At 38.6% G+C, this 19,012-nt stretch overlaps 1 long non-coding RNA gene across 1 annotated transcript in view; it reads left to right on the top strand.

Annotated features, from left to right (window-relative positions):
• The window catches only part of LOC145999865 (uncharacterized), a 320,014-nt gene that overhangs the window by 107,905 nt on the left and 193,097 nt on the right, over nt 1-19,012 (top strand). The window contains exon 2 of the long non-coding RNA XR_014443444.1: nt 6,164-6,226. This is a non-coding gene — a long non-coding RNA (uncharacterized LOC145999865). The remainder of the gene's footprint in view (nt 1-6,163; nt 6,227-19,012) is intronic.

Raw genomic sequence — 19,012 nt, 5'->3', positions numbered from 1 at the left:
GGGCAATGTTACATTTCTGTGATAAAGACTAAACCTAAATCATTTGTCACATTGTAATTTCGATCCTATTGACTGTATTGAACGAAAGATAATAAACAAATTGAATCTTTTCATTGTCGTTAGTAAGATCTGTGACAATAACTTGAGAGTTTCATTGAAAAAAAAAAGCAGATTAATATTTCCATTTTAACGTTCACTTGGGAAATAAACATTTGAAATATTTCCTTACACTGTTTTTACATTCTATTAAAAAAATCGTGAAGAATGTTAATAAATTATGAAACAATAAACATTATCACTGATTTAATAATCAAAGTTACGAACATTGAAGCTTCACAAAGACAAAAAATAAAAAGCAGTTCATATGAAACAGTTTTAAAAATTTAATACATTTGTAGTTCATATTAACATAGCTAGGTAACAAAATGCTTTCTGTGTGAAAACATTTGTATTTCAAACATAAGTAATATATTCTTGGATAGTTTTACACACGAATATTTCATCGAAGTTCTTGTTACACATCGCACCTTTGTATTTGAATGTACAACATATCTTCCATTAGCCTCCGATTAGCATAAAGGATCATAAAGCGGGATAAAATAAGAATAAATGTACACATGTATCAACTTTGCCCCGTTGTATAGCTTTCTTTCATTAAGCACATTTTGAAACTGAAAATTTGTGTAAATAATATGAATAATTTATCGAATGCTTGCATAAAATTTACACTAACAAATTGCTATGGTAGACGTAATATTATCCAACGTTTGTAATTCAGGGTAAATTATTTGATATTTCTAAAAAAATGTTGACATGTTGTCCACATTTACGAGTATATTTGATGCCTATTCCGGACACATGAAATGTTTACATCATGAACTATTACTCTTATTTATTTTTTAGTATAAAACATTTGTTACTTAACTTGTATCTTTTCGCAGTGACTGAATCACATGGAATTGCCCTAAAAATTTCTATTTTTAACAACATCTTGAAGAAATGTGAACGTTACTCTTACCTTTTTCATTGTAATTGTCTCTGCAATTGAGTACACAAGACTTATACACCATACCTCTTCCACGTCATGTAAACTCGATTACAGTTCTTAAATTTGCATTACAATTCCATATTCACTAAAAAGGTCCAACATTGATTCCGAAGAAGCAAATCAAACATGGCGGCTATCTCGCCTCCAGTTGATGACGCTTAGTCACTTGACCGGAGCAAGCCATGAGGCTTTCAGATTGAGAAGGTAATTTGACGTCTCAAAGTCGTGTTTTGTTAATATCGGGTCGTTAACTCTAGCCACGTATGGCTGAAACTCTGTTGATATGATTCGACCGAGACATATCTAAAGAAAGTAGCAGCTCTGTGTATCATCATGAGCGCTTCAATTCACCATTGAAGAGTCCAGGGCAAGAACGTGATAAGCCACATTTCCTTGTTTTTACAGGAGAACAAAATCAAGCTTTCACGACTCATTAGCTTGAAGACAATGCTCAACCTGATAGTATTCAGTTTCCCTTCAGTTAGAATCAGAAGTCATTGCTCATATTTTTGCTTTTACGTAATTTTTTAGTATTTCTTTGCCATTTCGTTGGATTTTAAGTTTACTTTTGCTACTTCCCTCTTGTTTCATGACTTTTAAATACATTTGATAGAATAATTTTAACATTTTAATTTCCGGAGATTTACGTTATTAATTGAAAATATGGTCAATGCAAAAGCACATTATTTTGAACTGAAATATTTAACAAGCGATTAAATAATTAATTGTGATTCCTCCAGCAAACTTAAAATACTTTGATTGAAGCCTAGGTTGAGCTACCTTTGCTGGCCATATTATCGCTTTAATCTGTGGTTTTAAAATGAAATTAGTCACAACATAAGATTATAATTTGATGCATGTGAAACACAAGTGAATTTTCAGGTGCTGATAGTGGCTGTACAGTGCAAAGCCCTCTCTGAAAATAGTTGAAATGTCTTGTACACGAAAACCTTGTGACTTGCTTTATGTATCATTGAAGCAAAAATAAAGAAAAGTACATAGTTATCGGTTTCGGATCGGCACTAGTTTTTATTGGTTAGTTGTTCTTTCAATCGACTTTCGATTTTCGAAGCGAAACTGTTGTGTATAGGAACTTGCTCAAATCCCGTGAATTTTCATTGATTGTATTTCTTGTCGATCGCTTTCTTGACACTCTTAGGCAATGGCTACGAGAAAGGATAAAATGATAATTAGATCTCCCTTATCGCACAACGCCAGAGCAACCTTACGTTCTGACGTCAGACGAGAAATGCCTACGTTGTTAGGTTAGGCCTGTTATGTTTGGTTCTATTAGCATAAATACACTCAAAATTTATTATTTATGCTAAGAGAACTAAACTTAACAACTTAACATTTAGCCTAACAATAAAAGCATTCCCCGGTGACGTGAGAACGCAAGGTTGCTCTATTGTTGCCCAAAAAGGGAGACCCAATTTAGGACCGATCGTTGAAGGTGCTAGTTGATTTTTCATTAATTGTCCTCGTGTATTTCACACTAATTCGGTAAACTACGGGATAAACATTCGTTATTAGAACATAATAAAAAGAATAGTATTTGCGAAAATAACATAAAAGTTCCTGCTCCAATATAAACTTAGTGAAAACATGCAGCAAGTTCTGCAATAACAATCTTTCGTTCCCCAATCACGTAGAGCGTACGTTTGACATTGTAATGTTGCCAGCTCCACACAAATTGATATCTGGTTCTTGCAACGCCGAAACAACCAGTAAGGCAACATTGGATCTTGAAAAACACCACAAGTAGAGGCAGAAATGTAATGATTGATTGCGAGCGTTTTCCTCACTTATATTCAGCTTTTCAAGCCGTTCAGTCAGACAATATTTCATACCGGTTGTGAAACCAGAAGAAACCAGCTGACAGCATTTAAGAAAAAAGAGGAGAAAGAAATGTATTCTCCCACAGGAACGAGAAAAAGTAAAAGTTGTGCTTTCTGTAGCTGAAAGTTCAAATCGTGTGTGTTCTGATAAATGAGAAACAGAGTTTGACACTGTAAATACCAAACATGCTGTGAATTATGGTATGAGAGAATGGTGTATAATATCTCTTGTGCACCGGACTTTCGTTCGTGAGGAATAACAATTCTTGCATCTTTTTCTTAGTATACATTTTTTTTTCTGACCATTCAATAGACACAGTTACATAATTCGACGGGCGGCTAGCGACATCTACAGCAACTTGGAGATATGCTAGCAGCAATAAACCTGACCTGCTTAACATACCCACCCACATATATGCAGATGCTTCAATATCAACGTCTGGAAAAACAGGAGCAGCATTTTACTGTGATAATTTTGCAGAATTCAAAAATTTTCCTTTGCCATTGTATCTGTCCATTTACACTGCAGAAGCTTTAGCAAAACGACAGGCATTGCTTTATGTACAAAAGAAGAAGTTGAATTCAGTTCTAATTGCAACCGGTTCAGCCTCTGTGCTAAATTCTTTACAGTTTGCATCATGGTCATGTCATACGGAATGGTACATTGTTAACGTAAGAATACTCACACTGAAATTAACAAGATTGGGATATGATATCAACTTTATTTGGACACCTGGAAGGGAATAATATAGCAGGGAATCAAACAACCCAACGGCCGCTTTCAATAAAGTTTCCGTCCGTAGTTTTGTAATCACACACTAGAAAAGTACTATTTACTGACTGGCAAAGCTTGTGGACAAATACTGGCACTCAATGTGGTAAGGCGTACTATTCTATACAAGAAAGAATTCCAAAGTAATGTTGGTTTAAACAGATTCAACTCTCCCGAAGTTTGTGAAAATATTTGGAAAGGAACAATGAAAAGGGGAAGGGTCTGAAGGAAACTGTAGGAGTTAAAATAAAACAACATTCGCTTTAGAAGTAAGTTTCTTGTTTTCGTAAGTACTACTGAAACAGAGGACTATATCAACAAAATCATCTACATTAAGAAGTTTATTTAAAGCTACCAGAAAATAGTGCAATTTTCCCAGCACATGTTAAATACAACTTTGAACAAAATTACTTTTTTTGTAGTTCCTCCCTTGTAGTGCAAACTGCATCTTTACCGCACTGTAGTCCGTTGTGCCGATGTATCATATCTGTAAGATGAAACGAAAACCGTGGATATCAAGCAAGCATAATCGTAAAACTTTTGAATTTCTTTGGTACACAACTACTATTCATTCTCTCGACGACATATGCAGGCAAAAGAAGCAGAATCATGCAATCAAGGACATACAGTATGTAACATTGTTATTCGTACACATAGAATTTCCGAGGAAAAATGTCATATCTACTAGTAAATATAATCATTTTCATATGTACCTGGAAATTAATGTTAATGAAGGTTTCACCAACAAATGTCAATAAAAATGTATGTTCAAAGTGTATAAACATAAACAGAGCATATAATTTGTGTGAAAAGAGAAAAACACGCTGTTTCATGCAACATTGTTATTCGTACAGGCAAGAGTTTCAATCTTCCTCGCATACAGCGCCACCGCTATTCGAACGATTTCGTGCAGTTTGCAACTTCGTAACAAGTTTGAACATGCAGGCGCGCTCCCCGTCAAGCGAAATGCTGGCGTAGGTATTGTTGTAGGCCTATGGTGTATCTATCAGCGTGTTCGAAATGGGCAACATGAAGGAACTTAGTTCCGATCTGAAGGATGTTATTATAAATTTGGCCCTTAGAGGTTACTCGTTAAGAAAAAATCGACACACAATCATAAATCACACTCCACAGTTCAATACATAGTAAACAAATTTAGAGAGGAAGGTTCAACACAGAAAGTGCCGAGAAACTCAAAAGAGAGACGGTTGAATGAACGTGATGAACGCTTTATTTTAAAAAGAGTGCGAGAAAACCCCCGACTAAGTGTTCCTCAGTTACGACCGTTAGTAGAAAATGTTGCTGGCAAGATGATGTCCGATAAAACTGTCCAACGTACCTTCTGGAAGCATGTATATCATGGCAGAATACCACGAAAGAGGCTGTATGTAAATAAGGTGAATCGCAGGAATAGACTTTCATTCGCGAAAGAGCACATCCACAAGGACCAGGATTTTTGGTATAGTGTCATATGGTCAGACGAGTCCAAGATTAATATATACGGGTCAGAAGGGATAAATAGGGTCTGGAGAAAATCAAATAAAGACAATGATCACATTAACACAGTTCCAACAGTTAAACACGGTGGTGGGTCATTAATGATTTGGGACTGTATGTCGTCCAAAGGTGTTGGTACCATCCAGTTTATTGATGGTTTCATGGATGCATATGTCTATTTGGACATATTGAAGAACACTGTAAAGCAGAGTGCCCAAAAAATGGACATGCCGCCTATCTACAGATTCCAACAAGACAATGACAGTAAGCATAAGGCACGAGTTAACATGAATTGGCTAATATGGAATGTGCCCAAACTACTACAAACACCAGCTCAAAGTCCAGATTTAAATCCCATTGAGCATTTATGGGCAATTTTGAAGAGGCGAGTCCATAAAGCAGGCGTCAAGTCCAAACAAGAGTTGAAAACTGTTGTGCAAGCCGAGTGGAATAAAATAAGCTCTGAAACATGTCGGAAACTGATTTATTATTCTATGAAGAACAGGTGTCAAGCAGTAATTAAAGCCAAAGGATACGCATCAAAGTATTAGAACTGTCAGTCAGTTTGCTCTAAATATACTTCTTTCTTTTATATTATTAAGTGTACGAATAGAAAAGTTGTACAAAACATGGCATGTTTCTCTTTCAGTTTCATTTAATTTATTATTGTCATTGGTTAAACAGAATTTGGGTAAGATTTTATGTTCCTAATGATATTAGTTATTGAATTGTAAAGAAACAATTTCCAAGAGTGTATTTCCTTTCAGATATTAAAGCATTGTCTTTGAAAATCCGTGTGTACGAATAAGAATGTTACATACTGTACGTATGCTGCATGCAGGATAGTGTAAATTAAACATTCATCTGTGATAGTATCAATATATATATATATATATATATATATATATATATATATATATATATATGTGTGTGTGTGTGTGTGTATATATATATACACACCCTGTGTATATATATTTGGTATTTACGTCAGTCATGTTTATTTTTCAGGTTTTGCTGAGAATTTAATATCTGCGTGTCTTCAGTAAACCATCTCTGCCTCATATTCAAAAGGTAAGTTGTAAATTTTCACCACCTTTCATAAGAATGAAATACTAATTTAATGGCAACATGTCTGTCCATTTATTGTCTACATAGATATTTTCTTTTACATGTTTTGTTTACAAAAACATAAATTTAGGCGCACATAGTTAAAGAATTACTACATGGCCTGTACATGTAGCTTTCGTTTTGCCCGTAAAAGCATCAAATGTCACATTGATCAAACAAATTATGACGTCATTGAGACATTTTAAGTAATTCTGTGAAACTGATGCAAGAATATTCTTGCACGAATAATAGTGGCAGTACAATTATGATTTTGTACTTATTGTAAGCAGGATATTTACAATCTATTGTATACCTATAAGTACTATCCACAGACTTTTAGTTTGTGAAATGAACTTATTGCACAAGCTTCTAAGTAACCGGCGGAAAATGTCATTTTTTAGTGATGATGAAGATGTCTTCTATATATTAAATCAATAGTTATAGTTTTACCGTTCGTAGATTATTTCACAGAGCATTAAAATTAAAAAAGTAACTTATGGAATATGTGTCACGCTCTTGCAATTGAAAATAGGTCGGTTTTCTCGGTTTTTTATAGAAATATATTTGTTACACTTAAATGAGCTACAGTTGCATATTGAACCCGTTATTTGTTAAATTATTAACGTTGCGTTCCAATAACAATGAAGGTTATGAATTGCGTTGGGAAATAAATTAAAATATGTAAGTATTTGTTAAACATTTAAGCGCTGAAAATCACACCTATCGAAAGTAGCGTAAGGATGGAGAATTTAATTTTCACAATCACGAACTTTCGTCTAGAATCTATCCCAAACATTACTGTGTAGATAAAACTCTTGAAACTCTTGAAACATGAAGAAAATGCTCTTTCGAAACCTGCACGAAAGTTCAAGTATACATCAGAGTCTGCCAAAAGGTCAAACGGGAGGGCTTTGGTGTGAGAAGTCAAGTTAGCGCTTGTTTACGGGTCCTTATACCGTTCTCTCAAATTACCGCCATGTTAGATCCGATGCGCTGTGCTTCCAGATTCACAGAATCACTCCCCTTTTTCTTCGTCTTCTTCTGCACACCTGCTGCTACCGAACAGATGCGATAATCTCGAAGGGATCACGGATGTTCTGCCTCCCCCACCTGTTCGGCTGCCAGTCCCGTGACCTCTGTGTCAAAGCCATCGGCTGAATACTAAATCGCAGGAACGTGAATATTTGTGGGCAGTGTTTCAAGTTGAGCGGGGAAAAAAACCGGATCTGAGGGAATTTTTTTTTAACAATTTTGCGACAACGGACTTTTTTTTTGTTTCTGCTTGGAATGATTTACCATGTATTTCCTGAATTTCTGTTACGGTAGGTTTGAAGTCTTGTCAGCTTGAAACTTGTTCGCACATGACACATTCATTACCATACTAGTTCTAACTAGTTTCAACTCAAAAGATCTAAATTGACTGTAGTCACAAAATTGGTCCGAGACCAGGACGATGTACACGTGGCGAATCCTCCACACTGTGATGTCCTTGTCGGAAGCCTGATATCCACTACTTCCTTTCCAACTCTCGTATATTTCACAAATTTTACTACAAAACTAGATCGATGTCCTAACGTTGGCAGTGACTTTCTATGTTCTTAGGCTCCAAAAATGTGTTGTAGACAGATACGGAAAAATATGCAGAATTTGAGTCACTTTCAACATAAAGAAATCAGGTCTATGCATGATAATTTAAGCTCAAGTGCTCCAATTTTACGGCAAATATAGTGATCACAAAACTGATAACTTGTTCTCCTTTCACCCTTTCTGATCGGTCCTATCCAAGCACTATATTTCAAAAGATTTGTCAATTGTAACACAATTCTTGCCCTAATATGCCTGCAAGTTTCATTCTCTGAGCTCCAGAAATATGGTTCCAACAGAGTTTTGAAAGTGTGAAGAAAGGACCAAAGGTTCGTGTCTCCGCAATGTTGCGTGGTTGCATACATACAGCGAAGCGAGAGCTGAAAGAGAAAAGAAGATGTCTGTTTTACGGAAACACCCTGTTTATTAAGCACGCAATAGCAGTCGACCTAAGAAAATTAAACAAAAAACCATGAAGATAAAAGTTCAGATGGGTCAAACGCAATCTAATTAATATTTCAATTTACAGTCACGTTATTAATGAGACTTGTAAGTGGGGTACATCGTATACCTATATTCACCCAGAAGTCCATGGTTCTTGAAGAAAAGTAACAAGTGACGTAAATATAAACTTTTCCTTGCCGGTGGGATTTTTAAAGCGTACGTGCGGGGAAATTTCAGAGATAGGAACTGCTAACACTGCAACAGTTTGGTAAAAGAGCTGGCCGTTTTAGCCGTATGTAAAAGGCGGCACTTATGCACGGAGTTTAAAAGAGCTCACGTCCACCGAACGTGACTGCTTACAATCCCTCGCTTGCTCCTCGTCGAAAAACCGCAGGAAGAGACCAGCGGTGGATACAAATGGCGATCTAGTTTTAACTCGCGGGTTCAAGGGTTGAATCGACTGACAATTCAGCGAGGCGCAAGAAACTCGTTTTAGGTTCTGATGTACGAGCGGCCTCTGCAGCGATGTGTAATTATTACAAAATTGGTTAAATTTTGTTCTTAACGTGGGATTATCATTGCTTTTTTAAAGGAATGGATTAGAATCTGTTCTCCGTTAGATACTTCTGCGTTCGAAAGATTTGACGCTGTTTCATGTGAAGTACATACAGGTCGGTCAATTATGGACTTGCATCACGTCAAACATTTCGTAGGAATTTTGTGAACGAGATTTCTATATTGCACTTCTTAAAATCAGTTTTAAAGGTTACACGAAAGAGTGTTAAAATGTAAATAAGTATAATATTTCGTTGAATATGTATCAATAAACGGCAAATTATACAAGAGGCATATTTTTAATAATGAAAAATATAATGAAAGACTCGTGCATGAAGTTTACAATTACGTGCTTGGTGAAGTAAATTAAGAGTGCTTCAATAAAACGGACGTTTTTGTTTCCTGGGGGAGTGTTGGCAACTCTTGTTGACTGTCATTTGTTTGAGAGAACTACGCCACATTCGAAACATGGATTGGTGGAGTGGATTACAATAAGCAATTGCTTTTACATAATTTCATAAAGGTGGTGAGTTGAGTCACGTGATTTGTTTCTTATTACTTTCTGTGTGTAGCTCCTGAAAAGTCAAGTGTTTGCAAGTCTGCTACAGACCATCGGGAATCTGAAAAAACAATATCAACATGGAAATCAATGTCGTTCGTTTGGAGGTGTTGGATCGTGTTATACCCCGCATCTGCAGGAGTTTTTTTTTTTATCATTGGTAACCACAAGGACGTCACTGTTTAAGTTCACTTCATATTCATGATTTTGATTTTTGGGCACCATGTATTTCATCGTGAGCTGAGTTGAGATTAAGATGAAGACCTCAACTACTAAGATCACGTGGTTTCTCAGATGATGCTACTGACCCGTTGGGAACGTAGGCATATCTTGGATGTGAAGGGGACCAATCCCCTCCAAAATTTTCAGGTTTGTCAAAAGTGACTAGTTAAGGGTGTTTTTGTTAACCTCCTGGGACCTGAGATACATGTTCTGTCTGCCCAAAAGTTAGGCCTCTGGTTACACTACTGATTGGTAATAAACAGTATGCGCTCTCTCGCTGTATGAGTTTTTTCCCTTTCAAAGTTTCCGTCTGTGGTTGGAATTAGAGTATTTGAAAATAAGATCCTTAGAGAAATATTTGGACCTAAAAGGGATGAGGAGACAGGTGAGTGGAGAATGTTACGCAATTCAGAACTGCATAATATGTATTCATATCCAGATATTATTAGAATAAATAAATCAAGAAGACTTAGATGGACAGGTCATGTGGCACGAATGGAAGAGGATAGAAGAGTTTACAGGATTCTTGTTGGAAACCTGACGGTAAGAGACCTGTAGGAAGGCCAAGACTAAGATGGAGGGATAACATTGACATGGTCCTAAAGGAAATCAGTAAAATATTGGATTGATCTTGCTCAAGATAGGGACAGATTGAAGGTTTGTGTTGTACAGCCATAAACCTTCGGGTTTAAGAATGCTAGAGAGTTAGTTTCCTTTCAAAGTTGCTAGAACCCTTCGATGCCAAAATCGACATATTGTCTCGCATGCAGAGTTACGAACATGAAGGATATTTTGAAGACTTCCTAGAAAGTATAATCCTCCAGTACAACTCGTGTGATTCAATACGAGTTTGCCTTCCTCAAGAAGTGTTTCCAAGTCAACATGTACACACCAGTCCGCCTATCTAGTTTTTCCTCCACCCCTTCGGTACGGCAAGTTTAGCAGTGTTGCCAACAGCACGAGAGAAAAACGGGCTAAATCGTACCCAAAATGGAGCTAAAATTCACATCCAAGGGGCTAGATTTACTAATCTTGGGTGTTTTGGTGCAAAATTTCTGAAACTCAAGAACCACAACTAATCAACTGACAAGATAAGGGGCATACGCTCAACTAAATTAAATTTTCTTACCTTAAATAATTAATTTCGCCCGTAAATTGTGGTGCAGTAAATTACACAAAAGCATTACACATTTTCGGCATATTCCTCCTTCATATATATGCACACGTACACTCACACACACACACACGGTCGCACACACGAACTAGTCTCTGGTCGAGCCTCACTGTTACGAACGATTCGTCGATTCCGCATCGCATTTCTGTGAACTTTCAAGGACCAGATGCAATACAACTGAACAAAGATTCGCATTTTCTGGAATCGAAGCTATCCGTAATTCGCCTCGGGCAACACAGCATATCAAAACCAGAAACAAGGGGATAAAGTGACAATGTGCACTTGCTACCTGCTCCCCAAGAGGGGTCGCAGGACGAGCTTGCAGGTGCAGAGGAGGGTCGATTAAGTGAATTCTTCTTTGCAGTTTACTTTACTGAAAATACCATAAAACATTTCATTACTGAAAGGGCTAGATTTGTAGCAAGATTTCTCTCTGTAGGGCTAAAAAGCCCCTTGGGGCTTTTGCTGAATTTTGGGGCTTAGTTCGTACTCAAAAGGGCCAGTTCTGGCCCCAAAAGGGCTAACTTGGCAACACTGAAGTTTAGTTGAGATGTTCTTCTGGAAATGAAATATTACAATCGCGCGACAATTGAAAAAAGAAATCACTATCGTAGACAGAACTGCATATATTTGGACATGTCACAACTCGTTCGACAAGTTTCAAGAAAAGCAACTTACGGATGGATTAGAAGAAACAGCGGGGGAAACACAAGAAATAAGCACCACACAGGGAAACTTGAGTAGCATGTGAAGCACGCAACGATAGAGGAAGAACAACATGCATGCAAAAAAAAAAGACTGGTTTCGATTTGTTCCAATGAGATGACGTCAGTTTAACAGGCTACACGTGCTGTTGATTCCAAAGACTTTATAAATAAACGTTAGATGACCAGACGGCTCTTTCATTGAAATTGTCAAATTTAACCCACAAATAAGTAAAACTACGTGCATAAAAATTTAATTTAAAACTCATCTAACCTGGAGAGAGATATCTATATTTGAAGCTCGATGCGCTTTCACATGATATGCTGCACATAGAGTTTGTCATCGAAAAATATTTTCAGTCAAAATTAATATTTCAATATTCAAAAAGTTGTATTTTTTAACTCCTGAAACGATTCCGAACAAAACTGTTCAAAATGTTAAGTGATCACCAGTGTTTTAATTTGGATATTCTAGCTATTAAAATGTTACCAAAGAGATATAGGTATCTAGTGGAAAATATAAACATTTACATTGGAAAAATACTTGCTGGTATGCAGCTTAAAAGCGGCACATGGTTACACAAAGTTATCAGAATCATCACCAAAGCAAAGATACGTCAGGAATTGTTTCCTTGCAATATATTATTCTCTGATTCCGTGTCTAGATTTATTCACATTCCGGGGGCAATTTTCATCGGCTGTGCTTGATACCAGATTGCGTGCGTTTATCTGTCATCTCGAACTCGCAGCCACAACTGTTTACGTCCGGACAAAGACGCATCGAGTGTACAGTAATTATTTTTAAAGCTCAGCGGTTCGTATCGCCTTGTTTCGGACCATTTTTGCCTTTTCTCCCTGACTTTCTCCCTGTTTCCTGATTAACGATATAAATCTCTAATTAATCTATCTCGGTACAAGAAAAAGCGAAACAATGCTGACAACTTAATAAAGTGTGGCCTTTTAGTGGGCTGTGATACGAACCGCTCACGTCATGATATATTCGCAGCACTGACTGGCTACATTGATAACGCAAACGAGATCGGGATTGAAATTAATGCATTTGTTTGCTGTTTTTATGCATCTTTCGCCACTTATTTGTCATTCTTGTAAGACATGCAGTTTTTAGGTGAGACCTACATGTATTATGAATGACCCACACACGTCAAGTTTGATCAGGACTAGTGATTTCAACGGTCGATAGATGTCTCTGCCGAACGACTCTTACATTTTTAGATCCCAAGGTCACATATTAGGTCAATAGAGCTAAATTGTATTGTATTTAATATAAAATGGGTTCATAATTGACTGGAATGTTTAAATATAAGCATGAAATTAATTATGGGCTAGGAATATGAACTAAAAACCGCCTGTGGTCAGTAATGGCGCCAGGAAAACTGTTGAGGTGGAAGGGATGTAGAAATATTTTCTGGGACACAGTTACATTTAAGGTATCCCTAAATATCATTAAAAAAACACACAAAAATAAGAACTAGTTCGAGGTTCAATTGTTTTTCTCCTAGTTGTGCACAACTTCAGATGTAGGTCGGAACACAGATGTTCAAAAGGATGCATTAACCCTCCTACGCACAATTTTGCTGCAGCCGATGACTATACCTGAAGAGATGCTGCGTTTGCAAGATCTAGACGAAAGAAACGTTAATTTCCTGCTTCTGAAACGTATTTCCCTTTCTTCTTCTTCTCTATAATTCACGCAACCAATTCAAAACTTTCCTCCTTCTCTGTGTCTCTGTTGTCCCCCTCCTTGCAAGGGAAACCCAACACTATCTCAAGCTTCTGATAGTCCATCTAATTTCAATGTTGCCAGCTCACACATATTTATTGTAGGTTTGCAAGAAAAGGCATAGTGTGCGACATCCGACTACCATATTTGTTCTTTAGTTCCCTTACAACACTAGAATTGTAACAGCTTTTGCAGGTTGCGAAACGCAGTGTATATTACCTGAGCGCTTAGCGTGAATGTTAGGCATGGTACACGTAGGACAAGATTCGCGTATCCTACCTTAACACAATTCAAGAAGGAAAAAGTTTGTTTTTACTTGAGTCTGTTGGTCCGTAACTTAATTTCTTACGAGTCGAGGCATTAGCTGCAAATTGACATAGCAATTAATCTGTGCTCTATTTTTCCTACTACAGAGCATTTCCTGACATTCGCTACGAGACTCGGCGGCAAGCGGCCCTGCGCCAGACCTTGTCTTTCCCGGTGAACGGGGTCCGCGACAGTCGCACGCTACAGTCTGTTTTTTACGCTCTCCCTGCCTTCGCTCTGTTCCCCTTGTGTTGACTTTGCAGACTGACGCCAGTACAATCCTACCTCGGAAGTTGTGTTGTGTCGGTGCGTGTGTTGAAGATTGTGGCTTAATATGGCACCACAAAAGTTTACATTACAACAAAGGATTTATCTTGTCGAGTGTTACTTCGGAAAGAGGAATTGTGGAGAAGTTCGACGACATTTTGCAACGAAATTTCCTGGTGTTCCCGTTCCACATAGGACCACTATATTAAACCTCGTAATAAGGTTTAGAGTAACAGGGTCAGTTCTGAATAAAAGTAGAAAGAAAAATGGGAAATCTAAAAAATAAAGTATACAAAGACAATCCGCACACCATCCGTGAGTTAAAAGAGAGTATTGTACGAGAATTACAGTAGACGAACTTGCACGTGTAAATGCCAATTTCCTTCGGAGATGCCAGGAATGTGTTGCAGCAGAGGGACATCATTTTCAACACCTTCTGTAGTCAATGTTAGTAATGTTAGTTAGTCAATATGAAAACTGTAATTTTAATAGCCGACTGTCGCGGACCCTGTTCACCGGGAGAGACACGTTCTGATGCCGAGCCGTTTGCCGCCGAGTCTCGTAGCGAATGTCAGGGAATGCTCTGTAGTTTCTCAACTGAATACTGGGTGCAGGCAATCACGTGACAAAGATGGTGGAGGTTACCTTTACTTCGCGTGATGCATCATGGGAATACATTGATGTCCAGTGTGTGTGCTGTGTACGTTTAGCACCTTGTTGAGGAACATGTTAGGCGTTTTAGTGGGTAATTTAGCCATGTAAACAACTGGTATACTGTATTGTGCACTTTAACATTTTGCATAACATGAGAGCAGGGGACAATGATTACCTCAGTTCGAGATATTTATGCTCTTTCCAGGTTCACAAAACATTACGTAAAAACATCAATAAAAACGTCCAGCACTATGACATTTTTTATTCATACACATCCAACATGTAAATTCATCTGATTCTAAGCTTACTTCTTCGCAAATATCTACTGGCAACGCTGGGGACGTTAACAGTATCGTCGCAACGCAATACGTACACTCTTGTATGGAATCGGCAAGTCTCAACTTGTCTGGTTCTGTCCTCTCGATTTTTAACGACGGTCAGAACACTAAAAAAATAAAGCCACCACGCCTGGCAACCCTGTTGTTTTCAGGAGAACATTTCTCACTTCGTTGCCATGTAGTCAATTCTAACCCCACATCGCCCTGTTCCATCAGCATGGCAATGAATTTTAATCACAAGGAAATGCTCCCATTCCTAGGGAGACGGTGAATACGTTTTCTTCCTCGGCGGACCTGCGATTGGAGCGCCGGAACTGACCAGTGGCTATTTCTCGAAACGACCTTATCTCGGCCAATATTTATTCTAATGCGCCACGGCGAGAGAGATTGGGTCCTTTTCTGCTTCCCCCCTTTCCTCCCCTTTTTTTCGGGAAGAAGAAAGAAAATAAGGCTGATATTGGACTTGGGAATGTTGGAAAAAGCGATTTTATTTCCCCCCTGCTGACCCACCCACCGAGCCTTCGTGAAACGTTACGGTTTCTCTCCCCCTTTTTTGCCCTCAGTTCCGCACCAACCGCTAGATGGAGTTGGTGCTGCCTGGCGATTTATCTGGGAAAGATTGCAGGTATTTATCTCCGAGAGATTGCTAATCTGGACACACGGAAATGAAATCTTTTGTGGCCAAATGACGAGTCATTCTCCGTAGGAATGGCTTTCCATACGAAAGCGTTCATATTGGTCATAACTCTCGCCGAAAAGGGGCCACGGACGTCCATTTCGGTTATAAATGAGGGACCTCCAAGGTTACTAATAGGACGTTAAGAATTCTGGTCCGAGGTCGGAAGAAGAACCTCGTTGATTAACCTTATTAGACGGGCACGGGGAAAATAAATTGCGTACGGGATTCACAAGGAGTAGTCCGGACTACATAACAGCCTTTGCCGTTCCTTCGCCCGGGATCTTGTACGTAACGAGCGACGGTCAGCGCGACCGGCATCCATATCACGCTCCTCCAGGAAGATGATGGAGATGGCCACAAGTTCTGCACGTCGACTTTTGCTCTCTAGCCTCGCTACTTCCACAAGACACCTCATTTAGGGTAGTGAAGAAGTGGCGGGGATTTTTTTTCCTTCTTTCTTTAGTGATAAAAAAGTTTCGGGAGTTTGCACACTGGCCCGTGAATGCTAAACACGATTCCCAGATATCACCAACGTGCCCAAGGCGTGTATATACACAGGGTGGGTCAATGCTGAATGGCGAACGGGTATTGGTTGACGAGAAATGACGGAGCTGAAGAAGCACAATTACAAATTCAGTACAGATTCTCACCAAATGGCCCAGATTTACAAACTTATTTTTTTTTTCGGATTTTTAACCCTATTAATATGCTGACCCATTTACGTACAGTAGGATGCATAAATATTACCTAGCCGAACGTCCATTGCAAATTTTCTTTATTCTTCTCTTACGCTCTATTTGATTTAAGAAATGTAATTGTACTGACGCTCATACAGGATGTGGTCAACTCATTCGTTGGTGTTTTGTTTCAATTCTTGAACCTTGTGTAGCGTCAAAGAAAGTGAATGATAGACAAGTTAACTAGTGATGTTTCTATAGCCCACTCTGCATTTGGAGCTTTTCTGTAATTAATTTGGAAAATAACTTGTACAGATTTAACAGTGGCGGATTAACAGGCTTATCATGGGTGATGTGATGATTTTTTAAATTTTGCTGGCCACCGCTAGTTTTAAACCTCACAGCGAAACGGCGAAGAATTTTCACTCACTTTGTGGCTCGTACAGTGGAATGCGTAAGTACAGTCCCTACCAAACGTTTAAGACCGCCAACTTTTTTTCATAGAAATTAATCCTGACCGAAAGTTTCTGGTACAAATATGGAGTGAAATTGCATGAAAGTAATATAGTGTGTGAGGAATATATTGCCGAAAAAATATTGGTATACGTCTTGTAGTTCTTGAGATACGAAAGTGGAAATTCAAATTTCTTAACTGAGAAATCCAGTATTTTGAAGTACAGATGAATGTGTATATACGTAACCGACGTCGTTATGACAGTACTGAATTTTTTTCCGTATTGTGGAACATGAACGAAGATTTTGGCGCAAAAAAAATCCAAGAGAATTTCTCGTGTTTTACATTTTTTTTCTAAAATTCGCAAAATAAAAGAAAATACAGCGAAAACTGAGAGGTCTTCAGATAACAATATCTTCCTCATCCACTGCGCTGTAGTGAACAAATTTTATTAGTCATTAGTTGAAATGTGTGTCAATAGATGGCGCAGAAAGACACGAGGAGCAGCATTGCGCAAGTTCAAACCTGTTTTCGTTACGCTTGATAATAAACAGGCTGTTTGAATCGCAAGCTACGTGCTAATGGGGAAACAATCTGTACCCGTGGCCGTGAAATGGCAAATAATTGGTATATACAGATTCAATAGGTCTCGTAGAGAAATTGCAGTTGCATTGAATGTGAGTAAAGCCTGCTTGGCGAACACAAACAAATTCAAGCAGCAAGGTACAGTGGTTGATGAACCACGCTGCGGCCGCCCCAGGGTAACGTCTGTCTGCGAGGACCGGATTTGAAGATTCCACTAATAAAAGGGTCTCAAAGATGACCATTTTGCGTCGTCTGGGGGAATGTGGACTTGCGTCTTACGCTCCTCTCAAAAAGCCATTGCTCAACAATGTACATAAGGGAAATCGTGCGAAGTGGTGCAAAAATAAAAGAAACTGGTCCATGGAACATTGGGTAAGGTCCTTTTCAGTGATGAATCGAGATTCGTGCTGCACAGCTCCCGAAAAGTGAGAGTTTGGAGAACCAGCAACCGAGAAACTTCTCCCCGAATGTCTTGTGCCAGCTGTTCAGGGTGGGGGGTCAATCAGTCATGATCTGGGGATGCATGTCTGCTGAAGGGACTGGGATTTGAGATTCATTCCTGGCTCCATGGGTTCACGAGAATACATCGAAACAATCAAAGATACCATGCTCCCGTCCGCCCAGAAGCTCCACAACAGGTACTTCGTCTTCCAGCAGGACAACGCGACTTGCCACACGCCAGCAGCAACAATGGCTTGGATTCAAGCGAGGGAATCCCCATTGTTGCCAGCACGAAGTCCGGACCTGAATCCCATAGAAAACCTATGGAAAACAATTTGTCTTCGTGTAGTCAGACGCCAGCCAAGGAATGTCCAGGAACTTTGTGATCAGATCTCCGAAGTATGGAATGAGATTACGCCCCAAGAATGCCAGAAATTGGTCCGCAGCATGAGAAAACGTGCAAATATGCTTGAAACTTATAGGTGGACCTATTGACTATTAAAATTACACACTTCATTCATCTAATTTCAGGAGAAGTGTTTGTTTCCAAATATATTTTCAAAGTTCAGATTTAATGATTTTACAAATTGTACCTTTAGTTGCATCTATTAGATATAAATGCATTAATATGCCCTTACACTTTCTTGATCTTGATGTACCTTTCAATAACATTACATAATAATTCCAATTTTGTATTAAAGTGTTTATTTCATGAAAATCACTCTCATATGTACTTTTTCTGTTTGTCTGAAAAACGCATGACAATGTGGTCTTAATCTTTTGATATTATCAAGCAAATTGTCCATCACCATATTTTTTCTTTGTTTTAGCGATTGAGAGCTTCAAGGATTGAAACAAAACGTAAAATAAGCAGCTGGCAACTTCTGCACCAGAGGACGTAAAAGTCGATTGCTTAAAAACACACAGGACACAATGGATAAAAATAATGAAAATAGTCGTAGACAAATTACCGAGTAATACATGTGCATCCTAGAACCGAAAACAGTTAAGCAGAATGATTATGTATGTAAAATGGTAAACAGCAATGTATGTTATAAAAGGTGAATAATAATAAAAAAAGAAAAGTGTAACGTTTCTGACTGCCATGCTAAAGGTCCCGGGTTCGATCTGCGGTCGGTTCAAATCCGGGAACTTTTCTAACGTTGGAAGCGGCCCCGGCGCCCACCCAGCGTCGAATGACATGGGTACCTGGGGAAAACCTGGGGGGTAAAGGCGGTCAGGGGCGTGATGCTGATCACATCACCCCCACTCACGACCGGATCAAGAAAGTGTGGGGCGTTACCCCCACACCCCCTATACGCCTTCATGGCGTGGTGCTAAGCACAGGGAGCACTTTTTTTATTTA

This window comes from Lepisma saccharinum, chromosome 16 (assembly GCF_977018435.1).
Source record: "Lepisma saccharinum chromosome 16, izLepSacc3.1, whole genome shotgun sequence".
NCBI classification, from domain to species: Eukaryota; Metazoa; Arthropoda; class Insecta; order Zygentoma; family Lepismatidae; genus Lepisma; species Lepisma saccharinum.
The sequence above is the reverse complement of the archived record's forward strand: the minus strand, read 5'-3'. Positions and strand labels throughout refer to the sequence as shown.